This window comes from Sceloporus occidentalis, unplaced genomic scaffold, assembly GCF_023333645.1.
Source record: "Sceloporus occidentalis isolate IW3139 unplaced genomic scaffold, rSceOcc1.0.p SCAF_134, whole genome shotgun sequence".
Lineage (NCBI taxonomy): Eukaryota > Metazoa > Chordata > Lepidosauria > Squamata > Phrynosomatidae > Sceloporus > Sceloporus occidentalis.
In genome coordinates, this window is record NW_028317114.1 from 2,339,159 (window position 1) to 2,358,756 (window position 19,598).

The 19,598-nt window shown below is 42.5% G+C and overlaps 1 non-coding gene across 1 annotated transcript; it reads left to right on the top strand.

The window, feature by feature from the left end:
* Window positions 1-4,516: 4,516 nt before the first annotated feature.
* On the top strand, window positions 4,517-4,646 carry LOC149281366 (small nucleolar RNA SNORA35). Its single transcript, XR_016278050.1, has one exon. It is a non-coding gene; the product is annotated as a small nucleolar RNA SNORA35 (small nucleolar RNA).
* The last annotated feature ends 14,952 nt before the right edge of the window (window positions 4,647-19,598 follow it).

Genomic DNA, 19,598 nt, shown 5'->3' on the forward strand with positions numbered 1-19,598 from the left:
CCCGATGTTGGAAATCAGAAGTTGTACCAGCATGGTCACACATCATAAATCAAATCGAATACCAACATCGGATGGAGAAACATTTTTACAGAACACATAATAATTTAATAAAATATGAGAAGATCTGGTTACCCTGGCGAAATATATCACTGCCTATGGTTTAATGATGCCTTTCTTCCTCTCCTCTTATTTTTCTTCTATCTCTTTCTTACCTTGGCAATTTATATTTCTAGTCATACTTACTCTGCAGAGCATATCCCTCGAAAGCCTTTCGCTCTGATTAAATCTAGGGCAGTTGTTGTTGCCGTCCAGGTTTTGAATGTTGACAGTTTGCTTCCATACATGTATTATCCTCACTATGTTACTCATTTGTGTGGAAATTTCCTGTGTGTATAGGATGAAGAACCTTATTCTTTATTTTTAGCTGAAAGAAATACTGTCTGTAATGAACGTACAAAAATTTATTAAAAAATTTATAAAAAAAAAAAAAAAAAAAAAACCTAAACACAGACAATGGCACAGTACCCCCTTCCGCCGGATACCAACACCAAACGACCGATAGGGGAGCGCCACCTTCAGTTTTTGGTTAATCCTGTACAGGTAGGGCATTAACTCTAACCTCTAACCAAAACAATCAACTCACCACTCCCATTATCCTTCAAACTTCTCCAGGGAACTCCTCCGCCATCAGCAAAGAAAAAGTATCCTGCAAAAGAAGCAGAAAAAGAGGGAAAAGGGGAAAGAAAACACCAGCCAACGTGGAAACACATGGCCAAAAAACAAGGGGGAGGGCAGGTGGGAAACTGCTCCTGTGGTGTTTAGTAATTGCCCCCTGCACGTGTGCTTGGAGGGGCTTTATAGCCCTGTCGCCTTCCCCCTAGAGTCATGTTCCTTGTGACTTCCTCCCTCGTTCCCTGTGCATTCTATCCTCGTGCTAACCCTTGCTGGGTTAACCCTTTCCTGCTCTAATACCATGTGCACCGTCCTGTAGTGCTGGCAGGATCATGTTCCCCTTAGGCCTAGTACTCCAGGGTTTCTTTCAGCCCCAGCTGAAAGAACCAGCGATTGTTAGATGGTGGTTGTCACTGAAACCCGTACTCGAACTGAGTAGCTCCACCGTAGAGATCTTCCTTGCCACTGAAAGCTCAATTGGTCAAGGGAATAACCCTTCATATTCCTCCCAAGCACCAGCCAAGACTTAGTGTAGGCACAAACAGAACTCTATTGAGGACAGCGCAGATTGTTATGCACAAAACATAATAGGATTAGCGGTATAATCTCATCAACTACCAGACAGCCAAGTGCCTCCATACAGCTATATGGCCAGCAATGCCCACCCGACAAAGAGTCACTATTTCGGGGTGATCCGAGTGGCGTCAATCCCTGGTTACCAATGGAAAATTCAGGGTCCGAGGATGTTATGTTCCAAAAAGTAACGTGATCCATCGTCGGGACCCTGAGCAACAGTGTCAGGAACTTCCCAGGGAATAGTCCGCGCAGTAGCCGGGCCAGTGTTTCATAGCTACAGCTGGGTAAGCTACGGTCCTAATGACTGGTAATAAACGGGGTTTCCAATTCACTCTGTGCCCCAATAAACACAAGGTGACTTAGACGTAAGAGGGGACTGGGCAGGCAGGTAAGGAGTCACCCCAGGAATCCACCAGTACCCTCTCCCAAAGGCAAAGATACCCCCATGTGTCCTCAGCCTCCAAGGGTTACCGTGGTTACAAGGGAGAAAATCTGCTAATTATAGTCCAAATAACATTGTCCCTCTCTGATCATGGCCTTAAAGGGACTCCCATTTTATTATTTTTAAATAATTATAGATATAGAATATATAATTAACCCCTTGATGACAATTGCCGGTCCGGGCACGTCACGGAAAATCGTGACGATTATGACAATTGACGTGCCAGGACCGGCACGTCTTTAAACGGGTGAAAAAATCGATCCGTGATCGATTTTTTCACTCAAACGGTGTTGCTCTAATGCCTCGACATCGAGGCATTGAGCAACACCAAAAAAAACATTCCCGGCCCCCCCCGATCGCTCCTAGGAGCAAATAAAAAAACATGTTTGAAAGACTGCACGTCTTTCAAACATGGCGGCGCCCGCCCCCGAAAAACGGGTTTAGGAAGCGATCGCGAGTCGCTTCCTTTGCTTAGCTGGTGTTGCTAAGATGCCTCAGTATCGAGGCATCTTTGCAACACCTGTTTAGCAAAGGAAGCGACTCGCGATCGCTTCCTAAATGCTCAACTTACCTTCCCGGTGCCGGCGTCTTCGAAACACACGCGGTGTTTCAAGATGGCGGCGCCCATCAAGCCGGGGGGTGGAGCCTGCTGTCATCATCGGGGGGGGTGTTGCTGGATGTCATGGACATCCAGTGAATAACACCCCTAGTGGTCAGATCACTCATAAGAGTGATCATGATTTGCTAAATCAAAGGCAATGTTTTCTAAACATTGCCTTTGATCAGTATTGGATCTGCCTCCCTCCTTCACTTGTTTCTAGTGAGGGAGAGAGACAGATCGGTGTGTTTTCTGGTATTTCAGGTATTCTCTAATAAAAAAATATATATATATTGATCCAAAGGCTCTTATAAGAGCCACCCATATAATATTAACCCCTTCATTGCCATTGATCACTGCATAAACAGTGATCTTGCATAGTGGCAATTGTTTTTGGGTTTGTTTTTTTTTTTACATTTTTTTTTACTTTTTTTAGTTTTTTTTTTAGTTTTTATTATAGCCATTAACCCTTTCCTTCCCCACTATTTTTGCTGCAATTGTTACCATGCAGCGGTATACGGCTGAGGAGGCGTATGCCTTTTTGGCCACAGATTCTGAGGCCACTGATACAGCGTCAGATTTTGACGTTGGTCAGTTCACAGATACATCTAGTGATGTATCTGTGGCTGTTAGGACGCCTGCCACACGTAGTCGTGGCAGTGCACCAGAGGCATGGGTAGCGCCTAATAGGTACAAGCCAGCTATCCCTCCTTTTTCTGGAATTCCTGGCATCAATATTGATGTTACAGGATTCACTCCACTGCAATTTGTGCAGGTTTTTTTGGGAGACGATGTCTTGGGAGACATTGTCACACAAACAAACATTTATGCCCAGCAGCACCGTGCTGCTAGCCCTAATTCTTTTTGGGCAAAACAGCCATGGACTCCCATTGACGTGCCAGAATTTCTTAAATTCTGGGCACTCACAATGTTAATGGGCATTATAAAAAAGCCCTCCATCCGCTCCTACTGGAGCACCAGCCCCATCTTTAGTACCCCCATTTATGCCCAAACTATAACTAGGCAAAGGTATGAAATGATTCTTCGTTTCATGCACTTTAGCGACAACAGCCTGTGCCCCCCTAAGGAGCACCCCCAGTTTGATAGGCTCTACAAAATCCGCCCCCTGATTACCCATCTCGCTGCCAGGTTTCCAGAGGTTTATACACCTGGAAGGGATATCTGCGTGGATGAATCCCTGATGAAATATAAAGGAAGGTTGGGATTCAAGCAGTATATTCCTTCCAAGCGCTCTAGGTATGGAGTGAAGGTGTATAAGCTCTGCGAGAGCGAGACAGGATATACTCATGCCTTCCGGGTATACGAGGGTAAGGATAGCTACCTTGACCCTCCAGGTTGCCCAGACCATCTGGGCACCAGTGCCAAGATTGTTTGGGACCTAATATTCCCCCTTATGAACAAAGGCTACCACTTGTATGTAGATAACTTCTATACAAGCGTCCCTTTGTTCAAGCTGCTGTATTGTTTCGATACGGTAGCTTGCGGAACCCGCCTAGGAAAGGGGGAGACCTCAGCTCTACGCCAAGAGGAGCTTTTGGCATTGAAGTTCAGGGACAGAAAAGAGGTGTGCATGCTGAGCACCATCCACGATGAAAGAACCGTGGAGGTTTCTGTCCGTGGCAGAGCTGGGGTCACTACAAAGCCAGTGTGCATCAGGGCCTATAACAAGCACATGGGTGGAGTTGATCTGTCAGATCAACTCCTACAGCCCTACCTCATTATGAGGAAGACAAAGGCCTGGTACAAGAAGGTTGCAATTTACCTAATGCAAATTGCAACCTATAACGCTTTTTTGCTGCACAAAAAAGCAGACACTGGGCTGAAGCTGTCTTTTTTGCAGTTTCAGCTCGAAGTAATTTCAGGTATCTTGTACCGTGATGCACCTGGTCCCCAAGTAGTGATGGGAACCAACAGAATTGGGGCTACCCATTTTATTTTTAAAATCCCCCCTACAGCAAAGAAGCAGAATCCCCAAAAGAGATGCAGGGTATGCTACAGCAGGGGGCAAAGAAAGGACACCACATTTTACTGTCCAGATTGCCCTGGAAAACCTGCATTCTGTGTCGGTGACTGCTTCAAGCTGTATCACACAGTTTCCCATTTTTTATTTTTTTTTGTTCCTGCTCCATTTTTGTATTTTTTTTTTTTTTTGTTACATTTACAGTTTTTTAGCTTTTATTTGCTCCTCCATTTTTAAGCGTTTTTATTTGCACTGTCAAGTGAACCCTGTGTCATTTCCGTGGCATGAGGGACCACTTAAGGTGCTAGATCAAATCCCTTCTTGGAGATAGGCCAGGCTTTCTTGTAACCTTTCCCTACTGATAGTTGGGTACAAGCATTTTTCTTTACCCAGATGTAAAATTCCTACTGAATTTGAATTGCTCATGTTCCAAATGTGGCCCTTTTGCCCAAAAACAATCTGACAAACCCATGCATGTGGGGTATCAATGTACTCAGGAGATGTTGCTGAACACATATCGGGGTGTTGTGTGACAGCAACATATACCAGGAGCTGTAATTTCACACCTGAAGTACAAAGTATGTGAAAAAAACACCAAAAACAATTACTATCACAAACTTTGACAAGGGTTGGTGGTAGGATTTGTGCATGGAAAGGGTTAAACTATCAGCATCTAAAATACCCTGGGGTGTCTAGTTTTCAAAAATATATGGTTTGGTGGGGTAAATTTAATTTGCTGGCTTCAAAGATGCCCCAAATACCACATAGAGACAGAATTACCAGATTCAGAGAAAAATGGTTTTGAATTAGCAAAACTCTACTTGTACTTATTGCCCCATAACGTGTAGAAGAAAGCAAAAAAACATAAAAACATTGGGTATTTCTAAACTCGGGACAAATAGTAGAATCTATTTAGCAGGTTTTTTCAGTAGTTTTTTATGATGAATAAAAGATTTTTCAAATAAAAGTGAGAAAATGTGTTTTTTTTTCAATTTTTCTTCATATTTTATTATTTTTATTATAGGAAATTACATCATATGAAAAAAATTATGGCGTCTGAAGAAAGCCCTTCTTGTCCTGAAAAAAACAATATATAACTTGTGTGGGTTTAGTAAATGGGTTAAGAGAAAACTACAGCTAAACACAAACACCGCAGAAACGACAAAACAGCCATTGTCACGAAGGGTACAAAAAATAGAATCAGCCTTTGTCACGAAGGGGTTAAATAATTTTATTATTAGCATCACAAGCTACCTCTCACATTTTACGGTTTAAAAAATTATACCATTGTTCATTAACAATATTTATGTGCATACAAGTGTTTGCCACAATTAAAGCAGATTGAGAGTAGGAAATAAAAGGAAATGAATATAAAATATGAAAAAAGAGTATCAACATGGTAAATGAATTCCTTTGTAGGGTACAATGGGGTTTTGAGGTTACAAGACTTAATCTAAGATAAGATTAAAAAAGTCCCTGCAGTTCCACATTTGGAAATCTGACAAAAATCTTACTATATTACAACTAAAATTATATTTTTTAATGAATGATATTGGATAATATTGTAGTCTTGGTTGTTTTAATCATAAGAAAATCAAAAAAGCATTACCAATCATAATTTTGAAAGTTTCCGATGGATAACATTATAGGATTTACCAGACAGGATTTTCGCTAACATGACACAGCATGTGTGACACTAAATACGGCAGGGAGTTCTCAAATCAAGTTCGTTTCAGGTGCATTAGCCAAGTGGAGGTTTTAGGACTTGTATAACACAACAGGAACATCATGGTAGGGAATTAGGTGAATTGAAAGAACTATCTATGAGTAAGGCTTTCAATGCTGTCTGTCAGTATTAAGCAACAGGGAACTAGCTTCTTCCAGGAGCAGAGTTCGATCAAAAGCTATTTAACACAAAGATGTACAGTGAGATTCTAAAGCTGTTATTAAATATGGTTTAATATCTCATTAGCTTATCTACTGAGCAGACTTGGGTGTTCTCAGAGAAACAAATAATTACCCTTAAAGCTGCTGTTCCACTAAGGCTAATTTTGCACTCTAGTGTGTTGAGCAAAGAACAGATGTACCATTTTCTTCTTTCATCAGTAGGTTTGTTCACATAAAACAACAACACAGAACTTTAAAAAGCATTTTCAATTTTTATGGGAACAACCTTTCAATGACTACATTTTTATGTCTTGGCAAGTAAGTGTTTCTGGGAAAACTGATATATGTAACATGATTCTGGGAAGGGTTTGAGCATTCAGCAGTACTAGGAATGATGTTTCTAATGTGCATTTAATTACAATAGCTATATCCACAAGAGTATGTGGGCAAGCATATTTAATGATGTTGCATGCTTGTGCATGCTTGTGCTATGTGTGTATGTAGTACAATATGCATATAATATATTTTTCTTCATACATACATACTTTCAGGTAGAGAAAAACACAATTAATTCAAATGAATATTGGTCAACTGGATATGGTAATTGAGGTTTCCATAGTAACTTCAGCTATCCACCAATGATAATGCAAACAAACCCCAAGTACATAATTTATCCTTCTATATGTCATCAGGCAAGATGTTTACCTCAAACCTCAATGTTGGAATGATTTCAACACCTTTAGTCTGAGACCACTTAGTTTGGAATCAATACCGGTCTGTAGGAGGAAGGAGTGACATGTCAACATACTGCATCATGTAGCCTGTGTCTTAAAATCAAGGCCCCACAACTGTCCCAATTTAGGTGGGACAGTTCCGATTTTGGGGCTCTGTCCCTAACTCTGTCCCAATTTGCTGCCCCATGGGCGGGCCGGTGGAGCACAGAAACTGCGCAATTTGATAAGCAGCCGGTAAAGGTAATAGTTACAGTTCTAAACAAATAGGGGCAACAATACACAATGAGAAGAAGGCTGCTGGCTAAAGGGGCTGCTGGCTGGGGGCATACATACACAGTGGGGAGAAGGCAAGGGACACAAGGTTGTGGGGGCATTAATAAACAAGGGGGGCTGGCTAGGGGCATAACATCTATACTAAAAGGGGGCCGGCTGGTGGTATAAATACACAATGAGGGCTGGCTGTGGGCAACACACAAGGGGGCTAGGGGTATCACATAAAGGGTGGCTGGTAGGGGGCATGAAAACATAATAGAGGCCTGACTGGGGCAATGCACAAGGTTGTGGGGTCACCAATACACAGGAGGTCAGCTGGGGCCATTACATGATAAAGCAATACTAAAGGGATTAATATAATTTTAAAGAATTTAAGAATGGGAGGGAGGCTAACATTAGAATTTTTTGTAATTCTAAAAAAAAATCTCTTCTGCTGTGGACTACTCTTCCAATGATGCTTAGCCAGAATCATGGTGGATACCTGGCTGGCTGAGCATCATGGGAATTGTTATTCACAGCTAACATCTGCAGCTTTATCAACTGTTAACAGCATTTCACATGATGCTCAGCCAGCTTGGGTGTGCTACATAGGTGCTGGTTGGGGCATTGCCTGGATGGGCAATCTGGATGTTTGGCAAGGCCTGTGGGTGCAAAGTGGTGCTTTGGAAAGTTTTGTTGTTGCAATCAGGTACTGTGGGTGTAAGGGGCAATAATGTAAGGAGGGCAGGAGAAATCAAGTGTTACTGTGCAATATTACCTGGCTAGGGCTCTGATATAGATAATGCATGTTACTGTGTGATATTACCTGGCTGGGGCTCTGAAATATGAGAATGCATGTTACTGTGTGATAGTACCTGGCTGGGGCTCTGATATAGAAAATGCATGTTAATGTGTGACATTACCTGGCTGGGGCTCTGATATAGAAAATGTATGTTAATGTGTGACATTACCTGGCTAGGGCTCTGATATATGATAATGCATGTTACTATGTGATATTACATGGCTGGGGCTCTGATATACGATAATGCATGTTACTGTGAGATATTACCTGGCTAGGGCTCTGATATAGATGTATCCTTTGAAGGAATAATGAAGATGATTTGAAGATGCGTGAAGAAGCATAATTGCCTGTCAACCAGTGCTACCCATTTCCAAAAGCTGCAGCAGAACACAACAGTGAAGAAGTGGGTGCATGTGGGTGTTATTGCCTAATTTAGGCATTTCTAGACAAGCCTGAATACATAGCTGCACCATTTTGGAAGCAAAGCTAATTGTAATTTTCACCTGATTTCACCTATACCACTATGAGTTAAGGTCGGCCTCTCAGTCCCAAAAAATGTAATTAATATAAAAAAACCTGTATAAGTTGTGTTACTATTTTAAAACAAACCATATGATAGATTTGGAGATAGCTGTATACACAATTTTAGACTACCTGTTGTGAAACTCATTACGAGCTTCTTGGAGACCCATCTAAATCTCATGGAAAAAAAAAGTTACAAACTTGTAAAACTGTATTAAACAAGCAGTGTGAAGGGTAGGTCAGTAGCATTTCAGTGTAAAAAAACAAGCAAATACCAACTAAATGGGACTGATGCCTTATCCTTAGCAGCATTGGGGAAAAGTCAAGGGTGTTACTTTAGATGTCTCCATCTCAATAAATGACTGATTTGTCTTAGCTGTGAGCCAAAGTACCAGCGCTAGCTAAAACACTGCCAAGTTCCAGCTGTATGCCTAAAACCGTAAATATGCTCAATGGAATGTGAGAAACCAGCATGAAAAAATAAGCTGGTCACAGCTTCTGCAGCCCTAAGGCAATGACAGCTTATCAGCTCCTGAATTCTCTGTTTATATGACATGAGTGGTAATTCTTAAGGCTGCACGTCTGCTGCTTGGCAACAGCAAGACTGGATGCAAAGAAAATCCCCATATGATTCTTTTGCCTACAAGACAAATACACAGCACTCACAAAATACTTGGCACTTATAAGTGATGATGTAGCCTGTGCCATTCTCAGCACTTCATACACACAGATTTTCAAAGATGAAAATGTAGAAGCCAATTGTAAGTTCTCGTGCAAAATCACCAAATAAAGTTTCCCTTTTCCTCACCCCAAGTTAAATGCCCTACAGGAGAGAATACATGTACCTGCACCTCCCAGGAATCTGTTTAGAGTCCTTCCATTGATTTCAATGGCATAATTTTCCTCACACAGCGTAAGCCGTGTGGCTGTTAGGCGGCCATCTGGCCACATGCGAGGACCCAGTGCTACTCTACCAGCCCTGAACCAATGAAATCTGCAAGTGAGGTAAGGGGGGTGCGGGAGGGTGAATGAATGAATGAGTGAGTGAATGTATATTATAAGTGCTTAGGGGCAGGAGTGCACATGCAGGCTAGTTAAGGGGCATAGGTGGCAGAAGCAGGCTACTTGAGAAACAGGGGTGGCACAGGCAGGCTGCTTAAGGGACAGAGGTGACACAGGCAGGCTGCTTAAGGGGCAAGGATGGCACAGGCAGGCTATTTAAGGGGCAGGGGTGGCACAGGCAGGCTACTTAAAGGGGCATTGGTGGCACATGCATGCTACTTAAAGAGGCATTGGTGGCACAGACAGACTACTTTGATGGCACAGGCAGACTGCTTAAGGGGCAGTGGTGGTACAAGAAGGCTGCCTGCTCCAGAAGCAGAGGTGGCACAGGCAGGCTGCCTTTTTCAGGTGCAAAGGTGGCAAGAAGAAACAAGAACAGTACGCAGAGCAGGGAGTGTTGGCAATTCACTCCAACATCAGGCAACACCAATGTAGAGTCAATTGCCAACACTCCTGGCTCTGCGTGCTGTTCTTGATTCTCCATCCTACACTAAGTCTTGACTAGTGATTTGAGTGAAAGGTGGTGACATGAACCATGTTCCTTAGCTCCTTCAAAAGCTGGTAAGTGAGGAAGCAAGGTTCTGATGGAGGTAGCAGGGGCTTCTGTCACATTGGTGGCAGAAGTGGGATGCTTCCTTCCAATGGGAATGTCCAAACCACCACCGAGACTAACAGACCTAATGACAGCGGAGATGTGACACCATCGGCGGCAGCTATGGTAGAAAAAATGAACCAGTGTCCGGAACAGCTAGTAGAAAAGTTCCTATTTTACCTCAATACGAGTTCTGTCTTGTTATTGGGGTGAGTAAAGCACTGTATTGCTGTGTTACAGTGTCATTGATGCTCCTGAGGAGTTGCTTTTCATGCTGTCTTTGACGCTAGCTCCATCTGACGATCAAAGTCTTGTATTCCTGGTGGCCAGGCCTGGACTGGGACAAAAAATAGGCCCGGGCATTTCAAACTGAGCAGCCCATTTTTATGAAAAAACATATATGTACATACACATACATAATACTTGGTCATTCAACATGGGAAACCTGAAGCCACAATTTAGTGTGACTAATCCTTGAAATAAATATTAGAGAGTAAATAACAAAATACCTTATCTTTTCCACTAAATGATTTCAGGGCCTTGAATGTTTTGTCCCCTGAAGTCACTACAAATTCAGGAGGGCGTTTTATCTCTGGATAAGTAAAAATGAAATAGTTCCTACTGTAAATTAAGGAAACACATAACCAAACATACACACCAGGACAGGCTTTTCCACACCGACACCTAGACACACACCCCAGGACAGGCTCTGCCACACCGACACCCAAATACACACCAGGACAGGCTCTGCCACACCGACATCCAAACACACACACACCAGGACAGGCTCTGCCACACCAACACCAGACACACACACACACACCAGGACTGTTAAAAAGGAAAAAATGGTTCAGCACTCAACTCCCAGGAAGCTGGGTGTTAGCAGGAAAAAAGGGACAGCATAAACCCTCTTGAAGTATACGAACACAGAAAAGAATCCCAGCACTCCAATCCGTAGGTTACTTTATTCAGAGAAATCAAAACAAAAAAAGCAACGTTTCGGCCAAACAGGGCCTGTTGAGCTTGATTGGAGTGATGGGGTTCTTTTCTGTGTTCGTACACACACCAGGACAGGCTCTGCCACACCAACACCCAAACACACACCCCAGGACAGGCTCTGACACACAAACATACACACTAGGACATGCTCTGCCACACTGACACCCGAACACACACACTAGGACAGGTTCTGCCACACTGACACCCAGACACACACACACACACACACACCAGGACAGGCTCTGCCACACCGACACCCAAACACACACACACCAGGGCAGGCTCTGCCACACAGACACCCAAACATACACACTAGGACATGCTCTGCCACACTGACACCCGAACACACACACAGGGACAGGTTCTGCCACACTGACACCCAGACAAACACACCAGGACAGGCTCTGCCACACCGACACCCAAACACACACACACACACACACACCAGGGCAGGCTCTGCCACACAGACACCCGCATCCTGAGGGTTTCCACAGACGGTTTCACTTTGATTTATGTGATGGTCGCTGCCTCCAAAACAGCCTGTCTGTGGCATCTTTGCCCTCAAAACAGCTTGTCTGTGGCATCTTTGCCACCAAAACAGGCTGCCTGTGGCATCTTTGCCACCAAAACAGCCTGCCTGTGGCATCTTTGCCACCAAAACAGCCTGCCGGTGGCATCTTTGCCCCCCCCTTACACATCCATGCTATCACACACACAGATAATCATTCACTCATTCAGATATTCATTCATACATTGATACTCATTAATTCCCTCATTCAGATACTAATTTACATATACTCATTCACAAACATTAATTCACTAACTCCTTCACAGATACTCATTAAATCACTCACTCACTCAATCTCACATACTCCTTCATACAGCCTCCCTCACCCCCTTACCTGAACTGATGATGTACGCGCGGCTCGCGGACTTCCGCGGACAACCTGTCCTACTGCAAAGGGGAAGCAGACGCACAGCAGGGTCATGTGACGTACGTGACGTACGTAATGTGACGTGACTTTGTTGGATTCCTGCGTCCCCCTGGTGGTAGGATAGACGCTGCTCGCGCGCGTCTGCCAGGTAAGTAGCGGGTCTGGTCTCAGTTGCTGCGGGCTTAAGGGGAAGGTGCAGACACTAGACACCCCAGGGTATTTCAAATGCTAGTATTGTAACTCATTCCATGCACCATATCTACCACCAGTCTTTGTCAAACTTTGTGGTAGTCATTTTTTTGCATTTTTTTTCACACACATTTTACTTCAGGTAGGAATGAACAGTTTCTGGTATATGTCATAAAACATATATGTGTTCAGCAGCATCTCCTGAGTAAAGTGATACCCCACATGAATGGTTTTGCCTGGCTGTTTTGGGGGGAAAAGGGCCACATTTGGGGCATGCGCATTTTTCAATGTTGAACTTTGACATTTGGTGATCCACAGCCCATGCCCTATTTGGTACATCTTTGAGCCGGGTCATTTCAGTGTGCCCAATAAAACCATATATTTTTGAAAACTAGACACCCCAGGGTATTTTAAATGCGGGTATTTTAACTCTTTGCATGCACACATTTTACTACCACCATTTTGGAATTTGCAGTAGTATTTGTGTGTGTATTTTCCCCACACACCCACTTTATGTATGAATTTACAGCTCCTGGTATATGTCGATGTCACACAACACCCCAATATGTGTTCAGCAACATCTCCTGAGTACAGTGATACCCCACATGCATGTGTTTGTCATTTTTTGGGGGAACTAAAATGCCACATTTGGAACATGTGCATTTTTCTAATTGGAAATTAGATGTGTGGCCATCCTTCCCCTTGTGTTAATTGGGACATTGTTGAACCCGGCCAATTCAATTTGCCCCATCAAATCATACATTTTTTAAAAGTAGACACCCCATGGGCATTTAATATGCCAGTATTTTAACTCTTTCCATGCGAGAATTGTTTTAAGCTAATGTGCTAATTTTAGGACTTGCTCACAAAAATATTTTTTTTATATATATATTATATTATATATATATATATTTTTGGAACTTGAAGGTTCCCCTGATAGTGACATCAGTGGGAAATTATTTTTACAATTTACTGTTTTTTTTAACAATTTTTTTCTAATTATTATTATTTTTATTTTATTTTTTTATTTATTTTTACTAATCACACTGTGATTAGAAAGCTGGGCTCCATTGACTTGCATGGTTGAATGGAGTACCTGTATTCAACCTGCAAGTGGAGCCAGAGTTCTCTAGAGGGTCTGGAGACCATGTAGCGAACTTTTTCAACTTCATTGTTTTTTTACAGGACAGCCCCATCTTGTGGTTGATAAAAACCCACTCGCAGTGGCGGTTGTGACCGCTCTCCAGAGCGGTCACAGCCCGTCCTGGGGTAAGTGTTTGGTGTCGCTGAATGCCTTCTGATCGAGGCATTTCAGCAACACCATTGAAGTTTAGGAGGTGATCGTTGATCACCTCCTAAACACTTTTAAAAGAGCGTCCGCCACCAGACCATGTATGGTGGACGTTGACGCCCCGGGGAGGGGCCAGACACGGCCCCTAGTGCCGATCACGGTATTGCTGAATGCCTCGAGGTCAAGGCGTTACAGCAACACGGTTTAAAGGCATGACGGTCCTGGCACATCAATTGTCGCTAACCCTTCGTTTTCAGGTGACGTGCCTGGACCGTCAATTGTCATTAAGGGGTTAAATATTGAGGGTCTGCACCTTGTGAGGCAGGCAGGACCGAGATAAGGGTTCAAGTCAGGGAACCAGAGAGCAGGAACGCCGTAGAGCAAGCCGAGGTCAGTATACCAGAAATCAGGAGTAACAAATAAACAAGCCGGATCAGCAACAGGAAAACAACCAGAAACGCATACTGAGGAATAGGCACTATAGGAATATGCACGACCATCAGAAAGTCTGAGGGTTCCTGAGTGTCTTAAATAGGCAGGAAGGTCTTGGCACCAATTTCAAATGTCCTGTTACGTCACTTCCTTCCCGCGGCCATCTTGAGTGTGGTGTGCACGCAGCCTCCCTATATAAGGCGAGGTAATTTCCACCAGCGCCACTAGAGGGCGTGAGGAGGACCGCGTCTGGATGGAGGAGCCAGACCTGTCTCCAGCTCGCGGCAGCGGCTGCTGAGTGGAGCCGGAGGGTCTCCCCTTCTCTGCTGAGGCTGCTGTGTGGAGGCAGGGGGGTCTCGCCCTTCTTTGCAGCGGCTGAGGCTGTTGTGGAATGGAGACGGGAGGTCTACCCCTTCTTCGCAGTGGCTGAGGCTGTTTTGGAACGGAGGTGGGGGGTCTCCCCCTTCTTCGCAGCAGCTGACGGTCTTATCATTGTGATGCCATAATGCTATCATCCTCTTAAAATTATGACATCCTAAATGGATGTTTTGGTTGTGATATCATAATGTAATTATTATCATATCATTATGAGATCCTAAATAGGTGTTTAGTTGTGAAATCATAATGCTATTATTGTCTTATTGATATATCATAAAAGAGTTTTTGATTGTGACATCATAATGTTTTAATTGTCTTATGAGATCGTAAGGAGGTCTTTTGATTATGATGTCATAATGCTATCATTCTCTTATCATTATGAGATCCTAAATAGGTCTTTTGATTGTGACATCATAATGCTATCAATGCTGTTATTGATATATCATAAAATTATTTTTGATGATGGCATCTTAATACTTTAATTGTCTTATAATTATGACATCATAAATGGATCTTAAGATTGTGCTCTCATAATGTTATCATCATCTCAACATTATGACATCGTAAATGGGTGTTTTGATTGTGATATCATAATGTAATTATCTTATCTTTATGACATCATAAAGGGGTGTTTTAATTGTGAAATCATAATACTATTATTGTCTTATCGATATGATATCATAAAAGGTTTTTGATTGTGACATCATAATGTTTTAATTGTTTTATCATTATGAGATCCTTACGCGGTCTTTTGATTGTGACATCATTCTCTTATTGATATGATATCATAAAAGGATTTTTGATAATGGCATCTTAATACTTTAATTGTCTTATAATTAGGACATCATAAAGGAGTCTTATGATTGTGATGTCATAATGCTATCATCATCTTAATATTATGACATCCTAAATGGGTTGTTTTGATTGTGATATCTTAATGCTTTAATTGTCTTATCATTATGAGATGATTAAGAGGTGTTTTACTTGTGACATGATAATGCTATAATTTTCTTATTATGACATCATAAAAATGGTGTTCTGAATATTACATCATAATGCTTTAATTGTTTTGCAATTATGACATCAGAAAGGGTTCTTATGAATGTAATGTCATAATGCTATCATCGTCTTAACATTATGACATCAACAGGCAGAATATTCGCCTGTTCCTGTCTTCTCTTCGGGCGAATATTCGTGGACATTCTTCGTGTTCGTTTTTTCTTCGTTTTTTCCGGTTAAGGGGTTAATACGGGGTTAACGCGTACCGCAGCAGCTCTGGCGCCAGGAGTTTAAATGTCCGTATGAGCAACTCTATTGGTCGTCAGCAGGGGGCTCATCTGCCAATGGTTGATGGCAGACGAGCCCCCTGCTGATGGCGACCAATAGGGTAATGCTCGTACAGACTGTTAAACTCCTGGTGCCGTAACTTGTCCGGCAGATACCATTGGTCTCACTGTTCTATCAGTTATTAACTGATAGAACAGGGAGACCAGTGGGATCTGCTGGGTAAGTTGCTGCATTAGGGTTTTAAAAGTCTGTACTAGCGACTCTGTTGGTCGCTCATACAGACTTTTAGGCTCCTGGTGCTGTAACTTGTCAGGCAGATGCCATTGGTCTCCCTGTTCTATCAGTTAAATGTCCATACGAACGACCAATAAAGTCGCTTGTACGGACATTTAGCTGATAGAACAGGGAAACCAGTGGGATCTGCAGGGTAAGTTGCAGCATTGGGGTTTTAAAAGTCTGTATGAGCGACTCTGTTGGTCAAACATTATCTTACCATTATTATATCATGAAATTTTTGATTGTGACGTCATAAAGTTCTAATTGTCATTAGATGTCATAAAGGGATCTTATGATTGTGCTGTCATAATGTTATAATCTCAGCATTATGACATTGTAAACGGGTGTTTTGATTATGACATAATGGTTTCACTGTTTAATAATTATGACACCATGAAAGTGTCTTATCATTGCGATGCCATAATGCTATCATCATCTTAAAATTATGACATCATAAATGGGTTGTCTTGATTGTGATATCATAATGTAATTATTATCTTATTTTTATGACATCATAAAGGGGTGTTTTGGTTGTGATATCATAATGTAATTGTTATCTTATCATTATGAGATCCTAAATAGGTGTTTTAATTGTGAAGTCATAATGCTATTAATCTCTTATAGGTATGATTTCATAAAAGGGGTTTTGATTGTGACGTCATAATGCTATCATTCTATTATCGATATGATATCATAAAAGGATTTGTGATGATGGCATCTTAATGCTTTCATTGTTCTATAATTATGACATCATAAATGGGTCTTATGATTGTGATGTCATAATGCTATCATCATCTTAAAATTATGACCTCCTAAATGGGTTGTTTTGATTGTGATATCATAATACTTTAATTGTCTTATCATTATGAGATGATTAAGAGGTGTTTTACTTGTGATATCATAATGCTATCATTTTCTTATTATGACATCATAAAATTGTGTTCTGAATATGACATCATAATGCTTTAATTGTTTTGCAATTATGAAATCAGAAAGGGTTCTTATGAATGTAATGTCATAATGCTATCATCGTCTTAACATTATGACATCATAAATGGGTGTTTTGGTTGTGATATCATAATGTAATTATTATCTTATCAATATTATATCATAAAATGATTTTTGATAGTGACATCATAAAGTTCTAATTGTCTTATAATTATGACATCATAAAGGAATCTTATGATTGTGCTGTCATAATGTTATCATCATCTCAACATTATGACATTGTAAACAGGTGTTTTGATTATGACATCATAATGGTTTAATTGTTTAATAATTATGATGTCATGAAAAGGTCTTACCATTGTGATGCTATAATGCTATCATCATCTTAAAATTATGACATCCTAAATGGGTGTTTTGGTTGTGATATCACAATGTAATTATTATTTTATCATTAAGAGATCCTAAATAGGTGTTTTAATTGTGAAATCATAATGCTATTATTGTCTTATCGATATGATATCATAACAGGGTTTTTGATTGTGACATCATAATGTTTTAATTGTCTTATCATTATGAGATGCTTACGAGGTCTTTTAAATGTGACATCATAATGCTATCATTCTCTTATCGATATGATATCATAAAAGGATTTTTGATAATAGCATCTTAATGCTTTAATTGTCTTTTAATTATGACATCATAAAGGGATCTTATTATTGTGCTGTCATAATGATTTATCATCATCTCAACATTATGACATTGTCACTTCTTCGCAGTGGCTGAGGCTGCTTTGGAACGGAGGCGCGTGGTCTGTCCCTTCTTCGCAGCAGTTGCTGCTGTGAGTTGGAGCTGGGAGGTCTCCCCCTTCTCCTCAGGTAGCTAACAAAGTTGCTTTCATTACTTTTGCCCTACTGTTTGTGTGGATCTGTAAGGTTTGTCTTTTATTAACTTAATTCATTTATTTATCACAGTGGTGTTTATTTAGCTCTGTACACTATTATATTTGGTAAACAGCCAAAATAAAACTTGTGTCAGTGTCCAAACATTTACGGATCTAACTGTATATTGTCACGTGAATCCCTTTCTCTTATAGTCTGAGCTATGTGTATTCTTCTTAGTGTTATATAGGGCTATTAGCATTTGCATATTGTTTCATGGCCCCACCCACACCTGGTTGTGGTAAATTGTCTTTGTGATCTCCATAAACAAAGCAGAAAGGTTTAGGTGGGCATTCATAGAGTCCTTCCTTCCCTCCCACAGTTAACCCCTGCGACATGGGCGTAGGAACCCCTAAAAATCTGGGGGGGACAGCATTTTCCCCCATGAGATCCCCACTTTCTCACACTATCTACCCCCTCTCCCCCCTCTCACACTTTCTTACTATCTACCCCCCTCCCTACCCTCCCTTCTCACACTATCTACCCTCTCCCTACCCCCCCTTCTCACTAGCTACCCTCTCCCTACCCTCCCTTCTCACTAGCTACCCTCTCCCTATCGCCCCCTTCTCACTAGCTACCCTCTCCCTACCACAACCTTCACACTAGCTACTAGAGCCCTGTGCGGGACTACTTTTTTAATCCCGCTCCCGCCCGCTCCCGTGGTTTTTAATCCCGCTCCCGCCCGCTCCCGCAATGTGGGTGTGCCGCTCCCGCCCGCTCCCGCCACATTTGTGGCCAATCCCGCCCGCTCCCGCCACATTTGTGGCCAATCATGCCCGCCTCCTTACCTGATTTCCCGCGCTGCCCTCGAGTTGTTCCCTCACGGCGTCTCTTCTCTTGCTCCGCCCAGGGCGGAACAAGGCGGAGTCACAGGAAGTGACGCCACATCACGTGACTCCGTTTTGTTCCTGGGCGGAGCAAGCTAGGAGACACTGTAAGGGAGCAGCAAGAAGGCAGCCTTGCGGGACTGCGCGGGATTACCGGGACCCGCAGGTACAGTGCCTGACCGCCCGCAGCCCCAGCAAGACCGCCCGCAAGTTTTTTGGCGGGTCCCGCGGGACCCGCAGGACCCACCTCCCAGTGCAGTCCTCTACTAGCTACCCTCTCCCTACCCCCCCTTCTCACTAGCTACCCTCTCCCTACCCCCCTTCTCACTAGCTACCCTCTTCCTACCACCCCTTCTCACTGTCTACCCCAGGGGTGTCCAAGTTTTTTCTGCAGTGGGCCACTTCATCAGAATTGTATACGTGTGTGGGCCGCACTCATTTTTCACTGTGAGAAAATATGGCCTTTAATAAAATATGCAGATTAAAATAAAGTAAATGACACAAAACGTTTACTTTTTCAATCACACTCCTATCATACCCAGGCAGCCAGTACATGCTGGTACAGGATGGCTGTAAGTGATGTGCAGACCCCATACTGCTGGCAGCATCAATACACAAGGGGGGCAGCTAGCTATGTTTCAGCATGTACTGGCTGACTTGGCATGATAGGAGTGTGATTGCTAACAGCAATCACAGTCCCATCATGCCTAGGTTCCAGCACTTACACATCCAACCAGTAAATGCTGTAACCTAGGCATGATGGGACTGTGATTGCTGTTACCAATCACACTCCTATCATGCCAAGTCAGCCAGTAATGCTGGTACAGGGTGGCTGTAAGTGATGTGCAGACCCCATACTGCTGGCAGCATCAATACACAAGGGGGGCAGCTAGCTATGTTTCAGCATGTACTGGCTGACTTGGCATGATAGGAGTGTGATTGCTAACATCAATCACAGTCCCATCATGCCTAGGTTCC